Raw genomic sequence first — 24,907 nt, 5'->3', positions numbered from 1 at the left:
TGAAGGGCAGCTGCTGTAAGAACTCTTTCAGCCCCACTCACCCCACAGGGTGTCTGCTGAGTCTCAGAACGGCCTACAATCTCCTTTCCCTTCCTCCCCCACAACAGACACCCTGTGAGGTGGGTGGGGCTGGAGAAGGCTCTCCCAGCAGCTGCCCTTTCAAGGACAGAGTCTCAGAACAGCCTACGATCTCCTTTCCCTTCCTCCCCCACAACAGACACCCTGTGAGGTGGGTGGGGCTGAGAGGGCTTTCCCAGCAGCTGCCCTTTCAAGGACAGAGTCTCAGAACGGCCTACAATCTCCTTTCCCTTCCTCCTCCACAACAGACACCCTGTGAGGTGGGTGGGGCTGAGAGGGCTCTCCCAGCAGCTGCCCTTTCAAGGACAGAGTCTCAGAACAGCCTACAATCTCCTTTCCCTTCTTCCCCCACAACAGACACCCTGTGAGGTGGGTGGGGCTGAGAGGGCTCTCCCAGCAGCTGCCCTTTCAAGGACAGAGTCTCAGAACGGCCTACAATCTCCTTTACCTTCCTCCCCCACAACAGACACCCTGTGAGGTGGGTGGGGCTGAGAGGGCTATCCCAGCAGCTGCCCTTTCAAAGACGACCTCTGCCAGAGCTATGGCTGACCCAAGGCCATTCCAGCAGCTGGAAGTGGAGAAGTGGGAAATCAAACCCGGTTCTCCCAGATAAGAATCTGTGCGCTTAATCACTACACCGAACTGGCTCTCGTAAATATACAAACAAAAGTCAAATATACAAACAAAAGTGAAACCCAAGAATTCAAGCCAATGTAGAACCTGAGAATACAACACGACCCACTAACCCGGAAGCAGAGGTAACGTAAGCAAAGAACATGATGTTGTGAGACCAACAAAACCAAATTCAAAGGACAAAATCCATGCCAAACCGAGCTGGTAAGCCAATACCAAGCCCTGACAAGAAGACAGACTCACAAGAAAATTAAAGAAAAACAGTCATGATTTTTTGTACCTTTTAAAGGACGACACTCCAGTGACAACTTTATGCAGATCACATGTCTCAGACAAACAGCAAAATGTTTAGGTCCAAACTGTCATGTCAGTTTGGTGCAGTGGTTAAGTGTGCAGACTCTTATTTGGGAGAACCAGGTTTGATTCCCCACTCCTCCACTTACAGCTGCGGGAATGGCCTTAGGTTAGCCATAGCTCTCATAGGAGTTGTCCTTGAAAGGGCAGCTTCTGGGAGAGCTCTCACAGCCCCACCCACCTCACAGGGTTTCTGTTGTGAGGGGAGAAGATATAGGAGATTCAGAGAGAAGAGCGGGGTACAAATCTGCAGTCTTCTTCTTTTTGGATTATACCACTTCAAACAATTAGCGACAGTCTCTTGCAAAGAAAAAAAACCTGGCCTAAAGGAATTAAGCCAGATGCCTCACCCAAGAATGCTAGTTTTGTGTGCAGAGAGTAAGCAAACAAAAAAGGGGGCAGGGGAAACAAACCTCGAACCTACAATCTGAAGTAGTACGATCAGGGGGTTTTTTTGTAGCAGGAACTCCTTTGCATATTAAGCCACACCCCACTGATGTAGCCAATCCTCTTGAAGCTTACAGTAGGCCCTGTACTAAAAGCCATGTAAGCTCTTGGAGGATTGGCTATACCAGGGGCGTGTGGTTTAATATGCAAAGGAGTTCCTGCTACAAGAAAAAGCCCCAAGTATTCTCCAAGACTAGTTTTTATCACGCAGGTGCCTTTGCAGCCTGGATCATAAAAGTATTGGTACAGTTTTTTGTTTTTCAAGTTAGATTCAGCATTACTGGACTTTGGGTCTAATGTGGCACATTTGAAGCATGAAATTGATCTTAAGACAGGTGTTGAGAATTCTAATTTATTTTTACCTATAATTTTCAACAGCATTCATTTTCCACAGAAAGCTCCTGGATCACCTGTCATCGTGGGAAATGAAATCATGACACAAAGTGTAAGACACCAACCCTTCCCAAAGGATCATTTGTCCTTGCATTAAAAGATCAGGTTGTTTGGCTGGCTGAATAATTGAAACCATATTTAATGGACTGATCAGCAGCAAGAAAAAACGTGTTCAAATCACCTATAATTTTCTTCATTACTTTAGCCAATATAGCACATCTAATTCACTAAGTGCTTTTCATTACATAGCTGGTATTCAAGAATCTTCACTTTTGGAATCACTGGAGAGAAAGTATTCATAAATATGAAAAAATAATGGTGTTTTAGGCTTCCAAGTGTCATACTGAGCAACTAAAATAGCCAGAGTACACCTGCTTTATGTTGTAAAAGCTTCTAGGTTTGGAACTTCACTGCTATAAACCATATAGAGAGAGCTGAAAGGACAATGACATTTTGAAATAGAGGAGGGGAAAATGCAGATAACGTGTGTGTGAAGTGCCAAGTCATTTCTGACTTATGGTTACCCACTGAATTAATGTCCTGCATAACGTCTTATTGTTATCACAATGTTCTATCGCCTTTGTAATTTTAGAAAGCAAGATTCCCTATTCTTGCAAAATACAACTTGGGAAGATGCATCAAAACTGTTATGACTTTCCAAATGTGTACTGATGTCCTTCTATACCTGTAGGGGAAATATTGGACCTAATTTTGAGATTGCATCACACGCAGAAAGACAGCCAGGTTTAATCAGCTTTGCCCAAAAAAAGGGGGGGAGGGAGAAGACAAACCCTGCAGCATCTTAGACCACGGGTGTCAAATGTGCAGCCCATAGGCTGGATTCAGCCCCCCCAGGCTGTTTATCAAGCCCACAAACAACTCACTGTCGTCTGCTTCCTTCTCCCTTTTTTGCTTCCTTCTGCGCCTCAGCTTGCTTTGCCAGGCTCTCTCAATCCCACAGAAGAGCTACTGAGCCAAGCCTCTCTTCCTTCTATTGGCTAAGGCTCCTTCCCTTCCTTGTTCCCTTACTTTGCCCAGTTTCCTCAACTACAGGGAGAAATACAAAGCACCTTTAAGACTAACGAAGTTTTATTCAAGGTATGAGCTTTTTTTGCCTTGCTACACAGAGAGAGGTTTTGTGTGTGTGTTGTTGGGCCTGATATGTCAGGGCTCTCCCTAGGTGCAACTGGGTCTGCCTCTCCTTTATTACTGAATTCATGTCCTCATGATCCAGTTTTTCTCAGCAGGAAAGCATGTGAATTATTTAGGGGAGGTATAACAAGAAGCCAGTGAAGTGGATTAGGTTGAGTGTATGTCCAGACCAAGTTCACCTGCATATTTCCTTTGATTTTTCTTTCATATTTCACATTTTCCTTTGATTGATTAGGGATTTTGAACTTAGATTTCCTAGCTAGTATGCAGATACTGACTACTATACATGGCTGTCTCTCTATACTTGCACTGCCTCATAGGAGCTGTAGTTATTTTTCTTGGGAAGACTATAGTTTTGAAGACAAACACATAGCCCTCAGTCTGTGCCATGGTGCTTTCACATGTTCTTGACCAGCACATCAAGTAACTTATGCACAAAAGCTCACAATGCCCAGCCATTTCATGTTGTCTCCTGGGTCTTAGGCTCAGAGCAATGACAATGAGATTTCTGTAATGTCAGTAAATCAAAATTAGGTTTTCAAGTTACAAATACACACCTGGACAACACCTGAACAGCATACTCAAGATTACTACAGCACAGACACTGTCTCCAGATTTTGAAGCAATAATTCAGAGGAAGAGGTGTCAGTTATCAGACAGTTAAATAAACATTGCAAGAGTGCTAATTTCTTAAGCATATTTTAAGTTTTTTAAAAAGTCTTTAATTGTGTTTGTCTGTATCCTTTCTAAACTTTATATCTCCATGACCTGGCATTATGTTTTATGACATATGTGGCCTGGCCTGACAAGGTCCCATTTAAGTCAGATTCAGCCCTCATAACAAATGAGTTCAACACCCTTGATCTTAGACTAACATTTTGATTATGGAACAGCTTTTATTGGCCTACTGTATTAGAATCATGGTGTTCCCCTTCAAAAAAATTCTATATATCAGGGGTGGCCAACGGTAGTTCTCCAGATTTTTTTTTTGCCTACAACTCCCATCAGCCCCAGCCAGCATGGCCAATGGCTGGGACTCATGGGAGTTGTAGGCAAAAAGCATCTAGAGAGCTACCGGTGGCCCCCCCTGCTATATATGGTTGGTTTCTACATAGGAGGAAACCACTCCTCCCCTACAACAGCAGAAGTGTTACCTGTACTATCACAAAAGATGGGAAGTATGAAAATGGTTACATCCCCACTCCGCTGTGAAACCCAACTGGTGACCTGGGTTTCCCTCTCTCAATCTAATTTACCTCATAGACTTGTTGTGAGGGTAAAATGGGGAATGGAGAGATCTATGGCTGCAGCCCAGACCACTCTTAGAACATAAGAACACAAGAGAAGCCATGTTGGATCAGGCCAATGGCCCATCCAGTCCAACACTCTGTATCACATAAGAGAAGTCATGTTGGATCAGACCAATGGCCCATCCAGTCCAACACTCTGTGTCACATAAGAGAAGTCATGTTGGATCAGACCAATGGCCCATCCAGTCCAACACTCTGTGTCACAGAAGAACATAAGAGAAGCCATGTTGGATCAGACCAATGGCCCATCCAGTCCAACACTCTGTGTCACATAAGAGAAGTCATGTTGGATCAGACCAATGGCCCCTCCAGTCCAACACTCTGTGTCACAGAAGAACATAAGAGAAGCCCTGTTGGATCAGGCCAATGGCCCATCCAGTCCAACACTCTGTGTCACATAAGAGAAGTCATGTTGGATCAGACCAATGGCCCATCCAGTCCAACACTCTGTGTCACAGAAGAACATAAGAGAAGCCATGTTGGATCAGGCCAATGGCCCATCCAGTCCAACACTCTGTGTCACATAAGAACATAAGAGAAGCCATGTTGGATCAGACCAATGGCCCATCCAGTCCAACACTCTGTGTCACACAGTGGCCAAAAACCCCAAAAAACCCTTGAGGAAGAGCAGGATAAAAGTTAGATACGTGCTGCATAGGCTACCCACCTGTCTACTCCAGTAACATTATTTGTTACTATTTAAATGAATACCAGCTTGTGACAGGCATCTGCATGTTTAGAGGCAGTGCATATGAGTGACAGCTACTGGAACTCACTCTGATTGGGGGACTGCAGCTAAATGTCAAGAAAGGGGGTCAGTTAGGCAGTTGGAAAATAGCAGTTGGAGAGCTGAAGGAGTTGGAGAGTGGATGAAGCCGAAAGCGGTGGCCTTAGAGAGACTCTGGGGCATGAGAAGAGTCCCAAAAAGCAGAGGCTGTTTCAGAGCCAGTGTGGTGTGGCCTTGGATATCTGAGCAGCAAAAAAGTCAAACAGTCTCTCCGTGTGAAAGACTAAGAAACACATCTTGAGAGGGAAATAATTCTCCAGCCTAAGCTTAAAGGGAAATATTTCTCCAGTCTAAGCTTAAAGTCTAGTGTGAAAATACTGTCAGTCTGGGAGATACAGATTTGGCACATGCCCGTGGCGCAGAGTGTTAAAGCTGCAGTACTGCAGTCCTAAGCTCTGCTCACGACCTGAGTTCAATCCCTGGTGGAAGCTGGGTTTTCAGGTAGCCAGCTCGAGGTTGACTCAGCCTTCCATCCTTCCGAGGTCGGTAAAATGAGTCCCCAGCTTGCTGGGGGGAAAGTGTAGATGACTGGGGAAGGCAATGGCAAACCACGCCATAAAAAGTTTGCTGTGAAAACATTGTGAAAGCAATGTCACTCCAGAGTCGGAAACAACTGGTATTTGCACAGGGGACCTTTCCTTAAAGGTAGAAGGGAAAGTCCCTAAACAAGCCAGAGGTCCAGGTTATTTATCTTAAAGAGAAGATGGCTGAATTCAGATGGCCAGTTTGGGCTGACACACAAAGAAGAAGAAGATGATGATGATGATGATGATGATATTGGATTTATATCCCACCCTACACTCCGAAGAGTCTCAGAGCGGCTCACAATCTCCTTTACCTTCCTCCCCCACAACAGACACCCTGTGAGGTGGGTGGGGCTGAGAGGATTCTCACAGAAGCTACCCTTTCAAGGACAACTCCTGCAAGAGCTCTGGCTGACCCAAGACTGTGCAAGCAGGTGCAAGTGGAGGAGTGGAGAATCAAACCCGGTTCTCCCAGATAAGAGTCCGCACACTTAACCACTACACCACACTGGCTCTCCACACCACACTGGCTCTCCAAAGGGCCCATGTCCAGATTTAAATAGCACATTCAAACGTGCATTTCTGAGTCCCGCCTCGCTCCCGCCCTTACCTTGTCCTCTGCCGCCTCAAATTGCTACCACGTAGTAAGCAGTAGCAAATTCCTGAAGTGCTTCCGGGGCACCTTCCCTGGCTCTCTGAACGGCCAGGGAGTGCCAGGGAAGCATTGCTCATGCGCTTAAGCAGTGTGACCGCTCCTCTGGGGCATGCTCAAGCCCGTCCCTGTTCTGGCAGTGGGCCATGTGCTGACTGACCACCCCCAGGGCACTTTCCACTAAACCAGCTTTCTTCTGAGATGGCAGGCTGCCACCCCAAGCCGCCCGTCTGTACCCAGCCAATAGTAACAATCTTGCCAGGGAAAGTGGCCTAGTGGAGAGGCCTTAGTCTAGGGCTGGCCAAACTTGCTTAACTTAAGAGCCACACCTAGGGTTGCCAAGTCCAATTCAAGAAATATCTGGGGACTCTGGGGGTGGAGCCAGGAGACTTTGGGGGTGGGGCCAGTAGCAAGGTTGTGACAAACATAATTGAACACCAAAGGGAGATCTGGCCATCACATTTAAAGGAACCCCATGCTTTTTAAATGCCTTTCCTCCATTAGAAATAATGGATAGGGGCACCTTCTTTTGGGGGGTCGTAGAACTGGACCCCCTGGTCCAATCTTTTTGAAACTTGGAGGGTGTTTTGAAGAGGGGTACCAGATGCTATGCTGCAAATGTGGTGATTCTACCTCAAAAAACAGCCCCCCTAGAGCCCCAAATACCTGCAGATCAATTCACCATTATACCCTATGGGAATTGGTCTCCACAGGGAATAAGGGTGCCCAGCAGACATTTCCCTCCGCTCCCCCCCAGCTTTCTGATGAGCCTGAAGCTGGGGGGGGGGTGTCTCCAAACCAGGGGATCCCCTGCCCCCATCTGGGGATTAGCAAACACTATAAATAAACCACTGCGTTTTTATGTTGCAAATAAATGTTTAAGCAATTTCTTTCATAACGATGCAATTATATTATCATCATCACAAACCAAAATTCATTAAATATTCATAGAAAAATCAAAAAGTTATTTCACACCGCTCTTGTAAGGTAGTACTTTCAAAATCAGAAAGTTATTTCACATCACTCTTGTAAGGTAGTACTTTGCAGTCCACTGTCTCAGTTCTCCTTTGCTTGAAAGACGTCGACAATACCATGCTTGTATAGGATTCCTCCTATGGGTAGCAGACCAAAGTCTTACAGGTGTGGCGAATGGTTCATGCAAGCTGCAAAGTAACATTGTATTGTAATGTGTGAGCCATTGCCTTTAGCACCGGTTCCAAAGAAAGCGGCCAGTGGGAGGTGAACGAAACACAGAACTGAACCCAGGACCTGTGTAGCCGCCACACCTGTCAGACTTTGGCCTGCTACCCAGAGGAGGAATCCTATACAAGCGTGGCACTGTCTGTGTCTTTCAAGCAAAGGAGAACGGAGACAGTGGACTGTAAAGTACTCCCTTACAAGAGTGGTGTGAAATCACTTTCTGATTTTTCTATGGACATTTAATGAATTTTGGTTTGTGACGATGATAATATAATTGCACCGTTATGAAAGAAATTGCTTAAGCATTTATTTGCAACATAAAAACACAGTGGTTCGTTTATAGTGTTTGCTAATCAGCACACTGCAGTTTCCGGTTTGCCCACCTGGGGATTGGCGACCTAAGTCACACATAATGTTTGAGAGCCAGAAGATATGAAGGTTGGGGTGTTTGAGAGCTGCAAGGAAGGAAGGCAAATAGATAGGGGAGGAAGAGGTGGCTTGGAGAAGTGACTTAAATAGAGAAATGCCTTCTCCAAGACAGCTGACGGGGCGGTGGGGGCTTTGAGAGCCACTCAATATGTGTGAAAGAGCCACGTGCGAAAGAGCCACGGGCTCCTGAGCTACCGTTTGGCCACCCTTGCCTTAGTCTGCAACAAAGGGACAATGAAGAGGACATCCTCAAGACCATGCATTTATAAAGTGGGAAGTTTAAAAAGAAATCTAGAACAAGTAACCTCGAAGAATAAGCATCGTAATATCTGTAATACTGGCAGTGAAAGCAACACAGCTTTAAGTATAAAACCGTCTCTTGTGAAGTCAGCAACCTCATAGGCAGTTCTGTGTATATACTTAAATTTCTGTCTACCTATTCCACATCCCAAAGCCCTATGTAAATATCAATTCCCTTCCCTGCCAGTGTCTTCAAATAAACCAAAAACTGTTTAAATAAGGGGTGGCCAAACTTGCTTAAGGTAAGCAAGAATAAATGTCAGATGTTTGAGAGTCACAAGAGGGAGGGAGGGAGGGAGGGAGGGAGGGAGGGAGGGAGGGAGGGAGGAAGGAAGGAAGGAAGGAAGGAAGGAAGGAAGGAAGGAAGGAAGGAAGGAAGGAAGGAAGGAAGGAAGGAAGGAAGGAAGGAAGGAAGGAAGGAAGGAAGGAAGGAAGGAAGGAAGGAACTTAAACTTTAAATGTGTTCTCCAAGCTGCCAGTTGGCTTGGCTTGGCAAAGTGATTTAAAGAGGCAAATGCCTTCTCCTAGCCGGCCGACGGGGCAGTGGGGGCTTCAAGAGTCACACAACATGTGTAAAAGAGCTACTTGTGGCTCCCAAGCCACAGCTTGGCCACCCCGGTTTAAATCTTTAAATGTGCCTCACATGCCATTTCCGAAGGGTAATATTGACGACTGAAGCAAACAGACAAGGCGATTGTTTTATAGGGGAGATTATTAAAGCGGTTGCCTTGTCACATAGCTCTTTGTTCCAGTGTGTAATGGCAAAGGATATCTAGCTTCATCAGTTCCAGATATAACTCCAAATTCATGAAACTCAACAAGAATAGCTGTTGAAACTTAAAGTTCAAATCCTCCCCCCCCCCTCTTTTGGACTTCTACTGTTTTTCATATATGAAGAACCCACGGTTTCTAAATCAAGATGGCTAGCCATGTCAGTCTGCAGCAGATGGTGACTGTAGCCATGAAATTAAAAGACGTTTGCTCCTTGCGAGGACAGCTATGGCAATCCTAGGCAATATAATAAAAGGTAGAGACATCACCCTGCCAACAAAAGTCCATTTAGTCAGAGCAATGGTATTCCCAGTAGAGTATGGGGCTATGAGTGCTGGACCATAAGGAAGGCCAAGCGCAGAAAAATAGATGCTTTAGAGCTGTGGTGCTGGAGAAGACTCTTGAGAGTCCCTTGGACTGCAAGAAGATCCAGTCAGTCAGTTCTAAGGGGAATCAATCCAGACTGTTCCCTGGAAGGTCAGATGCTGAAGCTGAAGCTCAAATACTTTGGCCACCCAATGAGAAGAGAGCACTCCCTGGAGAAGACCCTGATGCTGGGAAAGACAGAAGGCAAAAGAGGAAGGGGACAGCAAAAGATGAGCGCAGAAGAATAGATGCTTTAGAGCTGTGGTGCTGGAGAAGACTCTTGAGAGTCCCTTGGCCTGCAAGAAGATCCAGTCAGTTCTAAGGGAAATCAACCCAGACTGTTCCCTGGAAGGTCAGATGCTGAAGCTGAAGCTCAAATACTTTGGCCACCCAATGAGAAGGGAGCACTCGCTGGAGGGTCTGGCGTGACTTGGTCCATGGGGTTGCAAAGAGTCGGACTCGACTGTGTGACTGAACAACAACAACAAGCAGTAGCAAAGAGTCCAGTAGCACCTTAAAGGCTAACAAAATTAGTTTCTAGTTTAGGTTTCTAACTTGCATCTAATTAGGTTTCTCGTTAGCTTTCCTATATTGGATCATAAATTGTCAACAACATTGTTGGCTCATTTGGGGGTGTAGCAGACGAGTAAAAATATTACAAGAGAATCTTGCCTCCGCTTAATCCTTTTATTAAAACATAATGATGCACGCTTATCCCACAGACCAGGGGTGGCCAACGGTAGCTCTCCAGATGTTTTTAGCCTACAACTCCCATCAGCCCCAGCCAACATGGCCAATAGCTGGGGATGATGGGAGTTGTAGGCAAAAAAACATCTGGAGAGCTACCGTTGGCCACCCCTGCCATAGACACTGTGACGGAAAGCAATGGGTTAACCATAAACTGAAGACGCACAGGGCTGCATCAGGTGACCTGAGGGTGGGGGCAAAGTGCTCAGAGCTCTCAGGGAGGGAAAAGAAGGTGGGAGAAGGAAAAACTGCTGAGGCAGTCAGTCAAGTTGGCTTCTGACAGAGAAGGTGCCTGTCAGAGAAGTCTGTCAGTGGGGACCTGACAGAGACTGAGAGGGTCAGTTCGAGCCTGCCAGAAGGGCTGAGAGGGCAGCTGATCCTGTGAAGGAGCTTGAGGCGGAGACGGGGAAGTCTTCCAGAGACTGCCAGCTGGACAAAACCAGCCAAGAGGGCTGTGTGTGTGTGAGTCAGTTAAGACCTGCACGGTCACAAACACCTAGAGACAACTCTGAAGATCTAGTGAGGTGGTTGAGGGAGTGGATGTGGGTCTGAGACACCAGAAGGGCTGAGAGAGAGACTCCAGTCATGGGGTGAGACTTGGCACATCATTCCCAAGAGGCCAGACCTTGGCTAGAGGTGGAGTTAAAGGGAAACTGTGAACTGTGTAACTGTGAGAGACTCAAGAAAGTAAAAGTGATTATAAAGCCTGAAACAACTGAGCAACGTATTAGCCTGTGTAAATATCTCCCATATCCCCAAGTTAAGAACTTTGTATTACAATAAATCTGGGGTTTAAGGTAAAGTTCTCAAGAGCCTATATTTTGTGGGAAGAACAAACAAAGCTGCTGTGGTCCCATCAAATAAACAAGTAAAATACCCCGAAGAGACTGAAATAAAGAGGTCCAATGAGGCCGTGAGGCGGGCGCTGCTATAGACACAATGCCAAGCATTGATTTTTACATAGATAATTAAAGGAGAGTGATTGCTTGAGACCATTAAAATGGCTTGCCAAAAGTAAGCCGATTACAGGCATCCTCAAAGACGACGCTCCAGATCTGGGATCTTTTGGTAGCAGCCACGGTAAAGGTAGTCCCCTGTGCAAGCAGCAGTCATTTCCGACTCTGGGGTGACGTCGCATCACGACGTTTTCACGGCAGACTTTTTACAGGGTGGTTTGCCATTGCCTTCCCCAGTCTTTTACACTTTCCCCCCAGCAAGCTGGGTACTCATTTTACCGACCTCGGAAGGATGGAAGGCTGTGTCCACCTTGAGCCGGCTACCTGAACCCAGCTTCCGCTGGGATCAAACTCAGGTTGTGAGCAGAGAGTTCGGACTGCAGTACTGCAGCTTTACCACTCTAGCGCATTTATTTCGTTTTACTTAATTCATTTACATCTCACTTTTCTCCTCAATGAGTACTGAAAGTGATTTACAATATCGCCTCCTTCATTTATTTGATCCTCAGAACTCCCCCGTGAGGCAGGTTGGGCTGATATCCAATTAAAAACCATTGAACTCATTTGGATTTGCTCGCAGGTAAACATTCACCGGAATGGGCTGCAAAGACAGACTGATTCCCTCTCCCTCCACCAAATAGAATCCAGAGCAAATTACAGACCGCAGCCAAACAAACACGCATTTCACAGCGGGCTTCTCTCGAAAACCTACTGAAGTCATTTTATTTACCAAACAAGGTGTCTGAAGTGCCTTCAGCTGAAACCCAAATGACACTTTCTCGGGAGCAAGCCCCGCTGAGTACTATAGGGCTTACTTCTGAGTAGACCTATACAGATCGCTCAGTATGGGTTTTAAAATTTAAAAAAAAGGGGTAAAGGTAGTCCCCTGTACAAGCACCAGTCATTTCTGACTCTGGGGTGACATTGCTTTCACAACGTTTTCACGGCGGACTTTTTACAGGGTGGTTTGCCACTGCCTTCCCCAATCATCTACACTTTCCCCCCAGCAAGCTGGGGACTCATTTTACCGACCACAGAAGGATGGACAGCTGAGTCAACCTCAAGCTGGCTACCTGAAAACCCAGCTTCTGCCAGGGATCGAACTCAGGTCATGAGCAGAGCTTAGGACTGCAGTACTGCAGCTTTAACACTCTGCGTCATGGGGCTCTTAATTCTCCCCCTAAAGGGCTCCACAATTTTCAGCTTTCCATAGCTGGCACTCGTTTTTATCTTCTCTTATGGTAGGGCCGGTTAGGCACTGTTGCCTGGCAAGCCCCTGACACAGAGACAACTTAACAAAATACAAAGAGAATTTTATTTAATAGGGCAGGTAATCCCCAATACAGTGCACAAAAAAAAAATAACAGATCGTTAGCTAGCTGTTTACCTCAACCATTTGAGTCGCAGGCAAAAGTCCAACAGTCAGAGACAGATTTCGCAATCACCCTACGTTGCTCTGACGTTCCTCTTTTCAGCGCGGCGTCCTTCCGAATTCCCACTATCTGTCCCGGGGCTACAACCAGCGTCGCCGTTTTTGCGCGGCAAAGAGAAACCACTAGTTTCTCTTTGCCGCACAAAAACGGTGACACAGACTGAAACCCTGGTGCAGACAGTGGGAAATCGGAAGGACGCCGCGCTGAAAAGAGGAACGTCAGAGTGGTGTAGGGTGAGTGCGAAATCGGTCTGAGTCTTTCAGGAACTTCTTCCTAGAATTGTTTAGGCCCCCTCCAGGCTTTCAAGAAATTAAGAAGAACTGCAGATTTATACCCTGCCCTTCTCTCTGAATCAGAGACTCAGAGCAGCTTACAATCTCCTTTATCTTCTCCCCCCACAACAGACACCCTGTGAGATTGATGGGGCTGAGAGAGCTCTCCCAGAAGCTACCCTTTCATGAACAGCTCTGCGAGAGCTATGCCTGACCCAAGGCCATTCCAGCAGCTGCAAGTGGTGGAGTGGGGAATCAAACCCGGTTCTCCCAGATAAGAGTCCGCACACTTACCACTACACCAAACTGGCAAACATCGAACTGTGCTATATTGGTTTCTAAATAGGTCAGAATACAAGGGTAGGGGTTTGTTGCGAGACTCTGTGTGTAACTGGCAATCAAACACAATATGGGAAATTGAGTCAATATCAGTAGTGGGGCAACTGCAGAGTCTTTCCTGTAAGGGAATGTTATGAAATCAACCCAATTCTCCTTTCCTTGGTATCAGGGACTAATCACTGGCCGCTCGTGGCTCCACACTGTGGCTATACAGAAGGGAGGCATCCTGAAGAGACTCAAGTCCTTTTAAAACATGCCCCCTGGCACTACAAATGGTCAAACCGCAGCTTGGGAGCCACACGCGGCTTTTCCATACAGATTGTGTGGCTCTCAGAGCCCCCGCTGTCCTCTCGGCCTGCTTGGCGAAGGCATTTGTCTTTTTAAATCGCTTCTCCAAGCCAAGCCAGTCAGAGGCTTGGGAAATGCATTTACAGTTTGGTGCAGTGGTGAAGTGTGCGGACTCTTATCTGGGAGAACCGGGTTTGATTCCCCACTCCTCCACTTGCACCTACTGGAATGGCCTTGGGTCAGCCATAGCTCTGGCAGAGGTTGTTTTTGAAAGGGCAGCTGCAGGGAGAGCCCTCTCCAGCCCCACCCACCTCACAGGGTGTCTGTTGTGGGGGAGGAAGGTAAAGGAGATTGTGAGCCGCTCTGAGACTCTTCGGAGTGGAGGGCGGGATATAAATCCAATATCTTCTTCTATAGTTAAAGCTGAGCATATGAACATATGAAGCTGCCTTCTACTGAATCAGACCCCCCTCGGTCCATCAGTCTTGTCTACTTAGACTGGCAGCGGCTCTCCAGGGTCTCAAGCTGAGGTTTTTCACGCCTACTTGCTTGGACCCTTTTGAGTTGGAGATGCCGGGGATTGAACCTGGAGCCTTCTGCTTACCAAGCAGATGCTCTACCACTGAGCCACCGTCCCTCCCCAAGATCATATGAACATATGAAGCTGCCTTATACTGAATCAGATCCCAGAATTAGAACTGATCTCCAGGCAGCAGAGATCAGTTCCCTTGGAGAAAATTGCTGCTTCAGGGGTGGGGGTGGGGGGGCTGAGTTGTATGGGATTGCACTCCATTGAAGTTCTTCCCCTCCCCAAACTCCACCTTCCTTAGTCTTTAGCCCTCCAGGAATTTCCCAACCTCACCTTGGCAACATTATTTCAACTCAACATTCATAAACAATTATGGCAAACATGCAAACTTCTGGGACATACTCACAGGGGTTACTGCTCATTTAGAATAGAGCAACCCGGAGTCTATGGGTGCATCCAATGCACACGAAATAATGTGCTTTGCAGCTGGATTTTTATGAAGAATAGCAAAATCCACTTGCAAACAGTCGCTGTGTGGAAGCACCCCCCGATCTCAAACCTCGAGTCATTCCGACACCTGTAATCGAGTCCTCTCAGATCACCTTCATATCAAACCAACCAATCACACAGCACCTGCCCCCAATTTACTGGGCCGAGAAAGGGGATTGTTTTATTTCTCCAAAGGTTCCTCCTCTCGAACGAGAGCAAAGGTTCGAAAGAAGAACCCTATGACCGGCTGCGGCTGTCAAACCATCGGCTCTGTTGGACCATTCCCTTTTCTTGTGTTTTGTGTTTTAACAATTTATTGATGGCATACGGTTACACAAATTAATTATTTCTTAATTATTTCAGTATTAGCCCATATGACATTTCAATCCCCCCTCCCTCCAATGTTGACTTCCCCGAGGTTATAAATTCAAATTCAACACTAAAGGTACTACTAACTGATCAAAATTCAGTATATATGTTCTTTCTACTAAAAAACTGTCCAATGTCTTTTTACTTTCCACTCTTTCTCCAACTCCTCCCTTTTCTAAAGGGACCAGCTGGAGGTGCATTGAGAAATTGTCAGTTCATGGCAGAAAGTGTTTTTTTTTTTAATAGTTGGTATTGTGCTCAAACAATACAAAGAGCCCTGCTAACACACTTCAGCTGTTTGTTTATGGATCCCAGAAGACCTTTCATGGACTCACAGGGCTCACGTACAATGCCTCTGCCAGTTTTTGCCTTCCACCAACTGCATCTTCCTCGGTAACCCAAAGAACAGAGCAGCAGCTCTTTCATTAAGGCTGACAGAGTTCGGCTCATGCCGAGTCTAATTTTAAGACTCCCATAAAGGAGCCTGCTTCTGTTCTATCTTTGTGTACCTGCTCTCCAAAGAACAAATTACTGTTTATATTTCTCAACAGGCGTCAAAGGGCATTTGACTGGTTTGTTAAACCAGAAAGAACTCCGTTCGAGTCTTGCAGTCTTCGTCTCAGCCCCCTTATTTTATTTTCCTTTTGATGCTGTGTTAAAAGATTAAATCCCCTTTCGTCTCTTTGAAGTGCCGGGGTTGTTCTTTTCAAACCATAAGCTTTTATCATTGCCACAGATACAGCCAGAGAGATAGGGGTATAATTGCATGGAGGATGTTTCTGCAAGTACAACTGAATCTACGTGTTTTTTGAGGGGGAGCAAAATTAAAAAATGACGCCCCCTTATGGGCCCATTCTATCTTATGGGTCCATAGATAGAATGGACTCCATACCCAATTTGGCACACACCCCCTGCTCCCCCCTAGATCCAGCCCTGTCTGCAAGCCAACATCAGAGGTGGCCTAGTCTCTCAGCTAAACCATGGGAACTTCTCTGACCACCTATCCATCTGCTTGGCACGAAGATCTTGGCAAGATACCACCTCACAATGGGACCAGATTTGATACGTTTCAACTTGTACCTTGAGATCTATCCCTGTCCAACAACAATCTAGAAAGGTTTTATATAGGTGGTACTTCACACCTTAAAATGAAAGAGATCGGCCTCGGATTCAACAGGAGCTCACAGGAGTGCATCTCCTGAACCTTTCTGACGGTTCCCCCTCCCCCCCACACCTTGCCTATTGAATAGGAGGTGCACCTGCATAACAATCCCTGGATGAGCTCCACCACCTATTTTTCTACAAAACGACCCCTGAACAGGATTATGTCTATGGTGAAAGTGTCCACAATTATGTTTTAATTTTCTAAAAAAAGATTAAGCGGAGGGAAGGTTCTCTGTAATATTTTGATAGATGCTACACCCCAAATGAGCCAACGATGTTGTTGACGATTTATGATCTGATAATGATCTGATGATCTGATAATATCTAATCTGATGATATCTAATGATCTGATAATGAAAAAGTAGGAGTCCAGCAGCATCTTTAAGACCAACAAAGTTTTATCCAGAAGGCAAGCTTTCGTGTGCATGCACACTTCTTCAGACAAGGAATGAGGAATGGAAGATGATGATGATGATATTGGATTTATATCCTGCCCTATACTCTGAATTTCAGAGTCTCAGAGCGGTCACAATCTCCTTTACCTCTCCCCCCCCCCCCACAACAGACACCCTGTGAGGTGGGTGGGGCTGAGAGAGTTCTTACAGCGGCTGCCCTTTCAAGGGCAACTCCTACGAGAGCTATGGCTGACCCACAGCCATTCCAGCATCTACAAGTGGGGGAGTGGGGAATCAAACTTGGTTCTCCAAGATAAGAGTCCACACACTTAACCACTACACCAAAATTGGCAACCGTCATTCATACTGCAGACCAGGGGTGGCCAAACTTGCTCAACGTAAGAGCCACACAGAATAAATGTGAGATGTCTGAGAGCTGCAAGGAAGGAGCATGCAGACGAAAGCTTACAGCCTGAATAAAACTTCGTTGGTCTCAAAGCTGCTACTGGACTCCTGCTTTGTTCTACTGCTTCAGACCAACACGGCTGCCCACCTGGATCTAAAAGCCTTGGGTTTTTATGTGCATGCCTATATCAGAATTACCCCGACTAGAATACTCCAGAGTAGCCTGATCTCATCAGATTTCTCAGAAGCTAAGCAGAGTCACCTCTGGTCAGTGTTGGGAAGGGGGACCATCAAGGAACACTGAGGCAGTCAGTGGGAAACTCTAAAAGCCTCTTGACTTGAAAACCCTATAAGAAGACAACGTAAGTCAGCTGCAGTACTTTCTGCTGTAGAAGGAGGTCCTTTGCATATTAGGCCACGCCCCCTGATGTAGCCAATCCTCCAGGAGCCTACAGGGCTCTTAGCACGGGGCCTACTGTAAGCTCTAGGAGGATTGGCTACATCAGGGGTGTGTGGCCTAATGTGCAAAGGAGCTCCTGCAGCAAAAAAACAAAACCCTGGTCAGCTGTGACTCTGCAGGTATTCCAATGCTGACATTTTTATCTTTAAAAGGCTACTGTTTGTCTTATTGTGGTTTTAGCATTCCGGAGCGCAAAGGCTACGGCTGGGTTTGTCATTTTATTGCTTTTTTTATTGTTAAGTATTTTAACTGGTTTCAAGCCAGGCGGGGCTGTATCACAGGTTAAATTTCCTCTTAAAACAGATCTTGAAGATGCAAGCAGACAAGAAGAAGACAGAACAAGACAGAAGAAGACAGAACAAGACAGAACAAGATGAAGACGAAGAAGACGACATTGGATTTATATTCCGCCCTCCACTCAAGAGTCTCAGAGCGGCTCACAATCTCCTTTATCTCCATCCCCCACAACAGGTGAGGTGGGTGGGGCTGAGAGGACTCTCACAGCAGCTGCCCTTTCAAGGACAACCTCTGCCAGAACTATGGCTGACCCAAGGCCATTCCAGCAGGTGCAAGTGGAGGAGTGAAAAATCAAACCCGGTTCTTCCAGATAAGAGTCCGCACACTTAACCACTACACCAAACTGGCTCTCAAGGAGGGGGAACTCTCGCACTGACGTTCATCTTTATAAAATACGAATGGTCAGGCCTTGTTTTGGGCAGGAGCTCACAGGAGTGGAGCTCCGGAACCTCTACATTTTACTGTGCCCTTTCTTTCTTTTTTAATAAAGGAAAGGTAGTCCCCCATGCAAGCACGAGTCGTTTCTGACTCTGGGGTGACGTTGCTTTCACGTTTTCATGGCAGACTTTTTACGGGGTGGTTTTGCCACTGCCTTCCCCAGTCATCTACACCAGGGGTGGCCAACGGTAGCTCTCCAGATGTTTTTTGCCTACAACTCCCATCAGCCCCAGCCATTGGCCATGCTGGCTGGGGCTGATGGGAATTGTAGGCAAAAAACATCTGGAGAGCTACCGTTGGCCACCCCTGATCTACACTTCCCCCCCCCCAGCAAGCTGGGTACTCATTTGACTGACCTCAGAAGGATGGAAGGCAGAGTCAACCTCGAGCCAGCTACCTGAAAACCCAGCTTCCGCCGGGGATTGAACTCGTGTCATGAGCAGAGCTTAGGACTGCAGTACTGCAACTTTACCACTCTGCGCCACGGGGCTCTTTCTTTCTTTACCCCTCCTCCCCGCAAAAAACTTGCTTTTGGGCTCCATTGTTCAAACCCCCTGTGAGAATTTTGTTGAACTCTAAGACTTGACAAACTTTCTAATATTTCCCTCCACAAAAAAATGGGGAAATAACCAAAACACACAAAGCAGACAGATAGAAATCTTCATCGTGCCACAGTGTGGCCACGTAGGAGAAAGTAAGTTTAAAAGTATGATGGGAATAAGGCTTTATTATAACAGTTATCATTCAAGAAGCATTTTAAGGTGGATGCTGAGCTGATAGAATTGAGTACACCTTCTGGTGATGTTAGGGTTGTGAAGCATATGCAAATGAGTTGTGCTAATGAGCTCCGGCATCTCTTTTTGTGCGAAATAACCCCTGCGAATGGTCAGGTAGAGGTCTCATACACTGACCTCGTGGACAGACTTAGGATCTTCTTCAGACCTGCTGACAGCATCTTCTAGGCCTGCTATGCTTCCGGTCTCCTGGGGGTACAATCCTGGACCACACGTGAGCCCCTCTCGAGATCTCATTAGCTCCCACCAGTGGCTCACTAAAACTCTATTTACTTTTTAACCTACTTCCAGCAGAATGTGTTCACTGTCTCCATAGCAGCTCCACTGCTCAAAGATATTCCCCTATGAGAGACGTTAGCATATCACTCAGGCGCTATCTAGCCCCTTGGGGAGGTGAATCATTTGCTTAGCGAACAAAGTAACGGCATGTAGAAGAGAAGACCTAAAATGTTCCTACGGCTGCCAGGAAGTGCCTGCATCTAGAGACGTGCATGAAAGAGGCCGGAAGGATTTCTAGCTCCCCTTGGCAGGCCCGAATTACAACAGCAGCAACCCACACAGATACAGGATTTGACAGAGGACTCACAACCCATAATGTGCGTCGAGAGGACATTTTTTGTAGCGGGAACTCCTTTGCATATTAGGCCATGCACCCCAATGTAGTCAATCCTCCTGGAGCTTACAGTGGGCCCTGTGCTAAGAGCCCTGTAAGCTCTTGGAGGACTGGCTACATCGGGGAGGTGTGGCCTAATATGCAAAGGAGTTCCTGCTACAAAAAAAGCCCTGTGCGTTGATGAGCTGACTGTGTACAGAGGAGGGCGATCAAGACGACGAGGGGGTTGCGGCGCCTTCCCTATGCGGAAAGGCTAAAGAATCTGGGACTTTTCTGTTTAGAGAAGAGACGATTGAGGTGAGGGAGACATGACAGAGGTTTGTAAGATTGTGCATGGGGTGGGGACAGTTAAAAAAGAGAACGACCCTTGGCACTTACCGTGAGGGGTCCTTCTCCTTCGAGGATAGGAGGACATCTTGGGTGTTTCCCACCGTCCAATCAGGGAGGCAGGAATCAAAAATCTTCCTCTTCCTGTGGCTGTGGGAACCACCCTCTTGCTCAGTTCGCGTGACTCCGAGCAGCAGTATGAATAACTTAACCTATATATAAACAGCAAAACTGCAACTTTTAAGGCAAAAAAAAAAAATATTGCTGTGAAAAACAACTGGTATAAAGAGAAAAGGGCCTCCCTGATTGGACGGTGGGAAACACCCAAGATGTCCTCCGCCTCTTAGGGAGAAATGTTTCTTACTCTCCCCAAATACCAGAATTCCAGGACATTCAATGAAGCTGATGGGCAGTAGGTTCAGGATGGACAAAAGGGAGTATTACTTCAAACAGAGAGCGACTGAAATGCGGAATTCGCTAACGGAGAATGCAGTGATGGCCACAGGAAAGAAGAAGAAGAAAACGACGACTGCAGATTTATATCCCCACCCTTCTTTCTGAATCAGTCTCAGAGCAGCTTGCAATCTCCTTTATCTTCTTCCCCCACAACAGACACCCTGTGAAGTGGGTGGGGCTGAGAGAGCTCTGACAGATGCTGCCCTTTCAAGGACAGCTCTGTCAGAGCTATGGCTGACCCAAGGCCATTCCAGTAGGTGCAAGTGGAGGAGCGGGGAATCAAACCTGGTGCTCCCAGATAAGAGTCCTCACACTCAACCACTACACCAATGGAGGCATTTGTGCTTGTTTGGACTTGATTTTTTGATCTGTCTGGTAGCCTTCCCTATGTCAGCTTAAAGCGCCAGTCTGGACCCAGCCAAAGACTATAAGCCAGGGGTGGCCAACGGTAGCTCTCCAGATGTTTTTTGCCTGCAACTCCCATCAGCCCCAGCCATTGGCCATGCTGGCTGGGGCTGATGGGAATCGTAGGCAAAACACATCTGGAGAGCTACCGTTGGCCACCTCTGCTGTAAGCTGTTTCTTATTGCTGTCAGACTATAAGAGAGCACTTTTCCAGGTCAGGAACCCAGCACGAGGATGTATTTTATGACCCACAAAATCAAGGTTTAAGTGACAGGTGTCAGTGAAAACCGTTGATATTGAAATAAGTGCAAAACCCTACAACTTTTCAAAACTTTTTTTTTTTTTTTGCTATTTCCAATACCGCCAGAGGATGCCTTCCGGCAAGACCATCCATTGTACATCTTCGCTGCCACCACTAAAACACAGATTTGACAGCTGGAATTTGAGTAAGCAAGTGGCAACGGATTGCATTCACAACAGCCAGAGGGGTAGGCAACGGGTGGCAACGGGCTTGACATCAACAACAACACAAATAAGAACAGCAGCATGGCTTGCTGGTTTAAGATTTTTGCAAGTAATAATTCATTACCCAGGGTTGGCCAATGGTAGCTCTCAGATGTTTTTTGCCTACAACTCCCATCAGCCCCAGCCAGCATGGCCAATGGCTGATGGGAGTTGTAGGCAAAAAATATCTGGAGAGCTACCATTGGCCACCCCTGCAGTACCCTTTTTAGTCACATTCCATGAATACATGATTTCAAACTTCAATTCACTCTGAAGAAGGTCAAAATAATTTTGGCTTTAAAAAATTACCAGGGCGTTTACCTTCCAGATGAGCCACGATCTGAATACAATGAAAAAGAAAGGAGAGTTTGGATGTTAGGAAGGAAGAAGAAGATATTGGATTTATATCCCGGCCGTGCACTCCGAAGAGTCTCAGAGTGGCTCACAATCTCCTTTCCCCTTCCTCCCCCACAACAGACACCCTGTGAGGTAGATGAAGATATTGGATTTATATCCCGCCCTCCACTCCGAAGAGTCTCAGAGCGGCTCACAATCTCCTTTCCCTTCCTCCCCCACAACAGACACCCTATGAGGTAGATGAAGATATTGGATTTATATCCCGCCCTCCACTCCGAAGAGTCTCAGAGCGGCTCACAATATCTTTTCCCTTCCTCCCCCACAACGGACACCCTGTGAGGTAGATGAAGATATTGGATTTATATCCCGCCCTCCACTCCAAAGAGTCCTCAGAGCGGCTCACAATCTCCTTTCCCTTCCTCCCCACAACAGACACCCTATGAGGTAGATGAAGATATTGGATTTATATCCCGCCCTCCACTCCGAAGAGTCAGAGCGGCTCACAATCTCCTTTCCCTTCCTCCCCCACAACAGACACCCTGTGAGGTAGATGAAGATATTGGATTTATATCCCGCCCTCCACTCCAAAGAGTCTCAGAGCGGCTCACAATCTCCTTTCCCTTCCTCCCCCACAACAGACACCCTATGAGGTAGATGAAGATATTGGATTTATATCCCGCCCTCCACTCCGAAGAGTCTCAGAGTGGCTCACAATCTCCTTTCCCTTCCTCCCCCACAACAGACACCCTATGAGTAGATGAAGATATTGGATTTATATCCCGCCCTCCACTCCGAAGAGTCTCAGAGTGGCTCACAATCTCCTTTACCTTCCTCCCCCACAACAGGCACCCTGTGAAGTGGGTGGGGCGGAGAGGGCTCTCACAGCAGCTGCCCTTTCAAGGACAACCTCTGCCAGAGCTATGGCTGACCCAAGGCCATTCCAGCAGCTGCAAGTGGAGGAGTGGGGAATCAAACCCGGTTCTCCCAAATAAAAGTCTGCGCACTTAACCACTACACCAAACTGGCTCCACTATACTAAACAGGACAATCAGAAGCATCTGCGGCAGCCATAAACAGCGGAAATGACCCTGAAGTCTACAGCGGGGGTGTTCTGACTTTTAGGCAAGTCTGCTCTATTAGAAGAAGTCTGAACCTTTTAAAGGAAGTCCTGCTAACTGTGTCACCACCATAGAGGCTTTTTGAAAAAGCAGTAAGTAGCTGAACAGGCCAAAGTAGGGTTGCCAAGTCTAACTCAGATAATATCTGGGGACTTTGGGGGTGGAGCCAGGAGACTTTCCCTAAAATAAATAAAAACTAAGCAGTGCAGTTTCCTGAATACAGTCTTCATTTCCTCACCCAAGGAGCTGCAAATCATCTCTCTCTCACACACACACACACACAAGCAAACATAAACAGTTTGCAATCCCACACTCGTGTGATCTCACTGGGGCAACTTACTCACGAGTTGCTGAACTTCCAATAACACAGGGAAACCAAAGGTTCAAGTTTACCCTTTACTATGCAAACGACCTCTGAAAAGCTTGTGCAACAAACGAAGGGTCTGGGCTGCTCTCACAGCTACTGGGAGCAGCCACGCTGTTCTGCCTGCTTACTCCGCCCCCATTCAGCCTTAAAGACACACCATCCAAAAAGGAAGCCTTTGCAAGCTAACGTTCTGAAGGGAAAAGGCACATGGTAGCTGTGGGTGCGGAGCTTCTCCCCCGCTGACCAGCTGACTGGGGATGGGAAGGAGCCTGGGAAAGCAGGAGAACCCCCGCTGGGACCTGGAGATTGGCAAGCCTAGGCCACAGTACAGTTACCACCCTCCAGTCGGACTAGGAGATATCCCAGAATTACAGCTGATCTCCAGATGATAGAAATAAGTTCTCTTTGAGAAAATGGCTGGGGGGGGGGGATTCTATGACATTATACCTCACTGATGTCCCTCCCAATTCCAGGATTGCAGCCCTAGGGCAAAGGGAAGGTTTTGTTAGTCTCAACGAGGCCTACCATTTTAACTTGTCATGACTTAAAGGATAACTCTGCCTCTGAAATGCAATGGCTTGGATCCACCAGATCAACCATCTTTTCCTCCCTCCCCCATCTATTTGTTTCCTTCTTCCTTCCTTCCTTCCTTCCTTCCTTCCTTCCTTCCTTCCTTCCTTCCTTCCTTCCTTCCTTCCTTCCTTCCTCCTTCCTTCCTTCCTTCCTTCCTTCCTTCCTTCCTTCCTCCCTCCCTTCCTTCCTCCCTTCCCTTCCCTTCCTTCCCTTCCTTCCTTTTGCTTTATTATACCTCTTACATCCTTTGCTTGCTTACCCATTTTAAGTCAAAGCACACTACTGATCTGGTTAATTGTTGGCATAAGTGTCGTTAGTTTTCCCCATGGCAAAACACTGGGAACCAATCTTGAGAAACGGGACCTCTGCTGTCTATCTGAACAAAAGAACATAAGAGAAGCCATGTTGGATCAGGCCAATGGCCCATCCAGTCCAACACTCTGTGTCACACAGTGGCCAAAAAGCCCCAAGTGCTATCAGGAGGTCCATCAGCGGGGCCAGGACACTAGAAGCCCTCCCACTGTTGCCCCTCCCAAGCACCAAGAATACAGAGCATCACTGCCCCAGACTGAGAGTTCCAACAATACACTGTGGCTAATAGACACTGATGGACCTCTGCTCCATATGTTTAACCAAGCCACTGATGGACCTCTGCTCCATACATTTATCCAAGCCACTGATGGATCTCTGCTCCATATGTTTATCCAAGCCACTGATGGACCTCTGCTCCATATGTTTATCCAAACATATATTTATCTGCAAAGCAAGTAATCCAGAACAGACATATTTAATCATTCCCTCAGGCAAATCTCACCCAAGCTTTGTATAATATCTAACAAAGACCTACAAGAGTCCATGCAGAATATTCATCTCTTTCCAATGCTCTTTCAGTCCTTGGGTCAGCAGGAACGGCTGACCTATATTATACCCAAGTCCCCACAGCTAATCCAACTGGGCAGAGACTCATCTTGAAAATGTCATCCTGAGGGGCGCAAGCTTCATAAAAAGTTAGGACCAAAATGGCAGAAAAGATCAGACAATTTCCGTTTCAGCATCAGCAGAGAGAGATTTGATTACTGGCGGCTGGAAATGGGAGATTCGTGGCAAGCTTTTCGATGAGAGCAATTACACGCTTGTAATTATGTAGGTTGGAGCTAAGATAAGCGAAACAGGAGTTTTAATGTCTGAGCAGTTTGAAAATTCGCACACCGAATGGAACAGAAACAAAACATTTCTCTTTTTATATAATACTAAGCGTGCAGGACTAATATGCTAAAATTATCCGAGAAAATTAGTTGCATGATATAAAGAGCAATTCTATGTGGGAGGGGGGGGGGGTGAGTTATACCACGTCATGTAGGAGAATTGATAGTTTCTGCTGTGGAAATAGAGTGATGTCGGATGCCCTATCCTTAT

The sequence above is a fragment of the Heteronotia binoei genome, chromosome 9, assembly GCF_032191835.1.
Source record: "Heteronotia binoei isolate CCM8104 ecotype False Entrance Well chromosome 9, APGP_CSIRO_Hbin_v1, whole genome shotgun sequence".
Classification (NCBI taxonomy): domain Eukaryota; kingdom Metazoa; phylum Chordata; class Lepidosauria; order Squamata; family Gekkonidae; genus Heteronotia; species Heteronotia binoei.
Note: the sequence above shows the minus strand (reverse complement) of the source record.